At 39.0% G+C, this 7602-nt stretch overlaps 1 long non-coding RNA gene across 1 annotated transcript in view; it reads left to right on the top strand.

Annotated features, from left to right (window-relative positions):
* LOC121668733 overlaps window positions 1-7602 on the top strand; it is a 113929-nt gene that overhangs the window by 84627 nt on the left and 21700 nt on the right. The window contains exon 5 of the long non-coding RNA XR_006017544.1: window positions 6388-6467. This is a non-coding gene — a long non-coding RNA (uncharacterized LOC121668733). The remainder of the gene's footprint in view (window positions 1-6387; window positions 6468-7602) is intronic.

Below are 7602 nucleotides of genomic sequence, written 5' to 3'. Positions count from 1 at the left end.
TTTTCTTTTCTTTTCTTTTCTTTTCTTTTCTTTTCTTTTCTTTTCTTTTCTTTTTTCTTTTCTTTTCTTTTCTTTTGAACATCTTCAAAGGTTACAAGTGCAACATGCTTAGAGGATGCTAGGCTTCCTCCTGTCAAGCTGAGATGGTCTGAAAACCACATCGAAACATGGGAGAACTGCAGCTACCACATATTGCAGATGAGGGGTTTTTCTTCGCAGGCTGTAGATCTCTCCTGCCCTTCCCTGCTTGGTTGGTAACAGTTAGATGTTAGATGAAGGTTATGAATGGAGGCTGGCAAAGCAAAGGATTGGTGTGCTGGTTTGAGACTGGGATGGATGGGCTTTGACAATACTGCTGGATAGGAACACTTGTGTAGCTAATACAAACAATTTGTAATTGTCAGAGCTGGAAAGTAAAAACATGATTATAAACCATGCCTAGGATCAACTTACTTCAGCTTTAAATGATTTAAAAGTCTAGTGTCTGGAGCTGCATCTTACTTGCCTGTAAAACCCCTCAAAGAAGACTTACAGAATGGTATAAGCATGTGTCTCCTTTCTTGTGCATTTATTGTGAAAAGTAACCCTTTGTCTAGCTGACAGGAGACAGGTTTTTAGGACAGATGTGAAGCAAAGACATCCAGATAAGTCAAAAAAGATGGAATTTTCCATTTTTAATAGAATGAGACAATTGCCTGGTAACTATAAGTCTTAGAAACTACTATTTGTTCTTGTTTTATGCAGGGAGAGGCTCTGAATAGTTAGGTGCTGATGCATCTTGGGCACCTGGTGGCTTTTGCTGTGCCAGCTTTGGAAGTTGTTTTTCTGTGGATGTGAAGAAAGGCTGTAAAGGATGCAAACTTCTCTGAAAGAAGGGAAGTAGCAAAAGAAAGCATCCTCTGTTACCTAGAGCCTGCCATCATTACGCCTGACCCTATCTCATTATCCCCTGATATCTGTAGCAGACGATGACCTTTGATGACATGGCACAACAGTACTCAAAAGAGATGCCTTCCTTTTAATTTTGGCTCCTGAATTCTAAATGTAGGGACTTCTTCCCCATGCTGTATCCAGCCTTCTTTTACTCAAACACATGTACACAAATTAAAATGGTACTAAATACTGCTCAGCAACGCTGTTTAGGTATGAGGTTGCCTTTCTAACTTTGCTAGAAGAACCTCTGTCTTCCCATCACTTGTGAGTGTGGAGTAGGCTGGAAGCAACTAATTTACCATGTAATAAGATAGGTTCCTGTTGACACAATTCAAGGGCAAAACTATTAAGTCATTAGGGCTAATGTTGTAACATTCTGATACAAAGGCATGGCCAGGGCCTTTCAGATGTACCTCTGACCTTTTGAGGATTAAGTTTCTTCGCAGTTTATTTTTGGTATTTGGAATCTGTCTTTTTTTTTTTTCCTTCTGCTTCACATGCATTGATCTTTCGTCTTGTGCAAAGTACAGCTTGGAGAGCAGCTCCTGCAGTCCTGATTTATCCCAGTTTTTTCAAAGATAAGAATTTATCAAAGAAGATAAGAATTCATCACATTCTTAATCCTGCAATACTAAAACTACATCACGTATTCCTTTGCTCAGCCCTGCCCATGTCACAGCTTGACTCATGGGACTGCTGGTAGGAGGGAGTCAGGGAAATAGACATGGCTCTCGGGATTCTTCCACCAAATAAGAAGGTGAGAATTGCTCAAAACAGTCTATCTAGATGTCATTTAAATAAACAGAATATAAAAGTGTCTTGCTATAGCCCTCTGATATGTTGACAAAGTAACTTTTCTCAAATTTAGTAGTATTGCTAATAACCAGATGATTATTTCAACCATTGTAGTCTCCAGCTAGGCAGAAGCTCTGCACTTGCTTCACTTTCATTGTGAAGGCTGTTGAGTAAGTCCTATGTCTGGAACTTATGACCAAAATGTTTTAGAGCATATAGACAGGCCAGTAACTTATATCAAGGCCTGAGTATTATTACCAAAGCTACTCAAAATAACGCATTTTTAAGACATTATTTAACAAGGAAGGCTCTTTTTGCGTGATGCTTTTGTTAGTTGTATAGAAATGTATTCAATGATGTGGAGAATTCAACAAAAAAAATCTGAAAATGTTTTTATTTATAATTTGATTTTTAAGTCTATCTTTCTTATGCATTTAGCTTGCCCTTTCAAATTGCTGGAAAGGGTTCTCTCTTGAGGAAGAATTAGCACCATTCTCTACAAGAACATTTGGGAAGCAAGGCATCCAAGGAGTTTGTGGCAGGAAGCTGTGGAATGTTATATTTCATTAATTTCTGACATATTTTAGTTCTGCGTTCAGTCTTTTAAAATGCGATGATGCTGAGGAGATGTATTTCATGAAGTTTTGTTCAATTTTGTTTTATTTTAGCTTTCAATGACTTAAAATACAGCAGTGATGGAAAAAAGGAAGTTGAAGTAAAAAAAAATCTGCTCTTAAAACTGTACATGCCAGCATAGGTCTGGAAAGGATGCTCATGGCTGAATTAATAAACTCTGACTGTGGAGGTTTCAAACATGAATTCTGACAGACCCTTCACTATGACAATACTAGTGGGAGTCACAATAATATCATCTGCTGCTGAACATTGCTAGTATGTGAGTACTGTTGTGCCAAAGGTTAATATGCCAGTTTTATTTCCTTCTCTCTACAGCTATAATTTAAATGAGTTGCACACATAAGTGGTGTTATATGCATAGGGTTTTGCATTAAGTTTGCTATGTCAGATTTGTTTATAAAAATCATATTTTGAACCACTTGCCCAGGGGCTCCGTTCTGGGAAGCTGCAAGCTGATTTCTTTTAAAGAGGCAGTTTTCATTTTCCATGGATTTTCAATAGAGGTTTTTGAGCTCAGTTTTAAATTCAGCACTTGCCCAGGTTTACAATTATGTTTAATTACTTAGCAACAGAGAGTCTAATCTAGTTTTACATGTGTGCCACATGACCCTTTCCATACCTTACTGGGATTGGAAGGGCCGCCTTCCTCTCTTGGGGAAAATTGCTTCCAACATTTTGGAGACCATTTACAATGTTTTTATTCCTATACTGCGAAGTTAACATTGCCCATAAACCTAATAGTCACACAGTAGTTAATAAGGGGCAGAAAGTTTTATAGTCTTTTCCACAGTTGTTAAAATCTTGCTACTGTAGTTTAGTCCTAGCCACACAAAACCTATCAGTTGTGAAAAACAAGATGCTCTATGTTGGTTTATTCTTGGAAACCAATGGAAGAGAGGACCTTTCTTGAGAGTCTAGCTGAACGTAATGAACTTGGGGATTATTTAAATTGCTTGGCTTGTAATATAAACACTCGAGGGCTTGCCAGCAGTGTACCTTCAGGATGTGTGACTTTTCTAAAAAAAAACATTCGGGATTTTTTTTTCAGAATCCATTGCAATTAGTGGCACTATGGCAAAGGATGATATATTAAATTGCCTTTCAGTGAGAGGAAGTAGAATCCATTAATGATGTCGCACACATATTTTTAGTCAGGTTCAGCAAAAATAATTTTCTATCTGTCTTTCTATGTTATGTAAACTAAGAACATTCCCAGGGTACCAGCTGGATTGTCCTTTAGGCCTTGTAGACCTTCAGAATGGTTTTGACCTTCTTCTGATAGAGGAGATGCTGATGTTCTCAACTGCACCAGCGGAAATGAGGTACTACTTAGAGTTTCTGAGATTTCTAGACTCAAACCTGAACTGAAATGGCTCAAATACAATTAGGGATTGGCTACTAGTACCTCCTGGGTACACACTTATTCTTGTTCCTTTTACTACAGTGACAGGGAACAGGAAAGGCTAGAGCTGGGACAGAATAGTCACTGAAGGAGTGTCAGACAGGAGCCACTCTGAGAAGGAACAGTTCACAAATTTCTCTAAAAGGGAATTTCCTTTGCATCTGTTAATAACTAAACAGTTACATTAAAAAAAAAAAAAATCCAGCCATTAATAACCCAAAATATCTTCTTAGAAGGTACTTGTTCTGCTAGGATGTGGAAAATGGGTATAGAGATTAGTACACAGTAGTGAAGAGTGGGGGCAGAGAGGAATAAACAACAGTTTATTTGTTTCAAAATTGAAATCCTATGGACACTGTGAGCTTTTAAGAACAATGATACTGTCAAAAAGTATGCTGTCTAAAAGAGCAGAGTTCTAATTACTTGGCTCCTGTAACTGTACTTCAGTGCTTAAAATGTGATTTCCTTTAGATTTCATCTTCCACCTGTGTTGCCTGGGATTGCAGATTGCTTTCTATTACATTTCTAAAATGCATTTCTCTACAGATTACCTGTGCATACTTCATTGCTTACATCCTAACATTGTTCTCCCATGCAACCTCTGAGAAGAGGGTGGTGCATTATCTTGGATAAGTTTGGCACTACCAACACACTGGGTTTGCATCCTCTGATAACTGTGGGCAGTCAATGGAGTAGGATTCTGTGGGTTTGGTGTTGAATTTAGTGGGACTTTTAAATGCAGGGAACAGATATTTTAACAATGATAGAAATGATAGTTATGCTGTGTTAGTGGTGGGCAGGTGCTTTAAGGGGAAGAGTCTGTGCATGGGGATAGAGCTCTACTCTTACTTCCCTGGGCACTGTGCCAAAGTATTACCCAAATACCATGCTACAACCAAAGTCTAAAAAGGAAATGGTACTATTCACTCAGTATTCACTCAGTCATTTCTGACCTGTTGCATGACCACACTACTGGATTAATTTTGAAGTACATATATGGGAGTACCCATGTAATTATCTGTCTAAAAATACAGCACTGCCATTTCTGGGTTATTTTTTAAATAGTGGTTGCATAAAACTTAATCAAGAGGCTTAATACACTGTGCTGTGCTCTTCTTTGGCTGGATTGTTACTGGGAAAATAAACTTAGCATTGCAGTGGTTGCAATGCCTTCAAAGTCTGGCCAACTCAGTGCTCTGGATGTGATTCTGCACAACGGGAATTCCTGTAGGCGGCAGGCTGCATGCTAATGGAATGGGAATGGGTAGGAGGAAATAGAAGCAGGTCCTTGTGCCTAACCCTTCCCACACAGCCTGATTTCCTTTCTCCCTGGGAATCTGCACACCTGGTCTGGTGCCAAATGCTTTCTGCTTAACCATAGGAGTAAGCCAGAACATCCTTCTTGGTGCCTTGGAGAAGCTGTGGGAGACAGAGGGAGAACTCCTTCCCTCAGATGCTCCTGGACACCCTAGAGCTATGTAGAGCCTTCAGCATGGGTCTGCCCCAAAGGTACAGTCTGCTGCTGTCTGACAGGCTGCTCCTATCAAGAAGCATTGCTCTGGAAAGCAGACTTGTCTTTGTGCAGTAAGTTTGTTCTCCTTGATCCCAAAACCATTGAAATCAACAGTGTTTTAAAGTCAATTTCCACTGATTTCTATGGTCTGGAGATTAGATTTCACTGCCTTTTCAACTCTGAATCTCAACAATTCCTTACTGCCTCACTCTGGATATTTTTTCCCTACTGCAGGATAAAAAGATGCTATTTAATATGACGAAATCTAAATAACTGGGCACTGTGCATGGAAACTACAGCTCTACTGTCAGCCCCATTTCACGGACAAGGAAGCTGTATCTGAAATCATACCTCCAAATTTCAGCAAAGCTGAGAACAGATCCAACTTTCATTCTGTGGATATCCTAATATAAAGAAATTTTTCCGCTTCATTTTAATTTGCAAATATTTCCAAACATCTTCACTTATGCACAGTCTCTTCCAAATACAGCTGTGAACTGTTGCATTGCTGTTTTGGTATTTTTTAAAATTTTCTTTTCTTTGTTAGTTGCAGTTATTAAGAGTTTGTGAGTAAATCGATTATGGGTAAAAATATACTTATAGATAATTGAGCTTTTTTATTCTTGTTTTGATTGAGATAGAATAGTACAGGGAAAATGCACTGCTGTTTCTAAATCTGAAACGAGGAATTTTTTTTCAAAACTGTGCTGACTTACAAGCTTCAACACTCATAATTTTAACTAAGAATTAGTCTCCTTAAAAAACAGACTGAGACCCTTTTCAGATTTTCCATTACCTGAGAAGTATCCTTAGCTCACCAACCAGTCAGGGAAGGCAGTTGGAGAACAATATTGTAAGTGACATTTTAGAATTGCGGTTTTTCAGTATTTATCAACCACTGTATTTTCAGCTTGAAGGTACCAATGTTTTTGTGTCACATAATAAATTACAGAATGTTTACATGCAATTAAGTATGTGCCTAAGGAGGAGAAAACACTGGGAAACAGGATTTTCCAGAGGCAGTAGCTAGTTCAGAGGCCCAGAGCCACTGCAGTAGCTGTTGTCAGGGAGGACTGAGTGGCAGTTCTAATTACCATTGTCTACACAGGTTTCTCATAGGAAGATACAAGCTGTCATGATCCCTTGCCAATCACATGAGAACTGACCTAGGGAGAACATCAACTGAAGGTGAGTGTACATATCCAATAAATCCAGTCCCCATTGCATTAGCTTATTTTTAGGATTGTCCTGAAAAGACATTCAGCCTGTATCATAAAACCTTCAACTGAGCAAAAAATACACAGAATGATGATGACTTTAAATTTGGGTTCTTGCCCTCTGGGGCATGAATTCATAGTGCTTCAGATACGATTTGATAATGTACTGGATGCTGAAAGAACAGAGAATCTCTAGATGGGTTCATAAAGCCAAAGCATTTCTGCAATGTCGGCACTCTCCTAATCAAAGGAAGCAAAATAAATTTTATTCTTAATTTTACTGCAAATGTTATACTTAATTTGCAGTGAAACCATGCTCTCTTTTAAAGATATTTCTCAGAAGCAGAACATTTAAAGTTAGCATGTAAATTTATTCTTGCATCTCATACACCTTTTTCTGATTTTTTCACCTTCTTCCATTGAATGTATTAAGAGTCTTGTTCTTGAACATAGTTTAGACAATACATGTGTCACAAGCAATGATGAATCAAAGAAAGAAAGCATCCAGAAAGGGGTTAACTAGACAGGTAGGCCCTCATCAGCATCACACTCTGTTCCATAGCTACCATAACAGTAATTGAGTCAGACACATGGATTTTAAGTGCCTCTTAAAGAGGAAAGTTAGGGAGAGACACTGTGGAAAGAAAATTATATACTGAAATGTGGCATCTCCGTTTTGCAGCTGCCGACCTTCCTCTGTCAGTGGCCACAGCTGTTGCCTTTTCTACTAAACTTAGCAGGGGATGGATGAAACTAAAGAAAAGCAGGGCAGGCACTTCAGCTGATAAGGGGGTGTGGGTCCAAGTCCCCCTGTGTAATCAAAAGAAACCTTTGGTAAGCTTGAACTCTTGAGAGACAGGGGTTTTTTTATGAGTGGATAGAAACTCATGCTGGGGAGATGTGTGCCTGCCTTGTGGGTGGATGCACTCTCAGGATGCTCCTCGAGGCCCTTTGTGCACTAGTTAGGTTTTCTCCAGTTCTACTGTTTTGCCACTTGTGTTTTGTCCATCTTGGGCAGCACACTAGCTCAGCATCATCTTTCCCAGTGAGTGAAGGAGAATATTTGTCCAAAAAAGGAGGAAAACTAGTCTCCCCTTCTGCTGCTC

This window comes from Corvus kubaryi, unplaced genomic scaffold (genome assembly GCF_017639235.1).
Source record: "Corvus kubaryi isolate FWS band 111438036 unplaced genomic scaffold, C.kubaryi_AGA036_p1.0 37386, whole genome shotgun sequence".
NCBI lineage: Eukaryota > Metazoa > Chordata > Aves > Passeriformes > Corvidae > Corvus > Corvus kubaryi.
The sequence above is the reverse complement of the archived record's forward strand: the minus strand, read 5'-3'. Positions and strand labels throughout refer to the sequence as shown.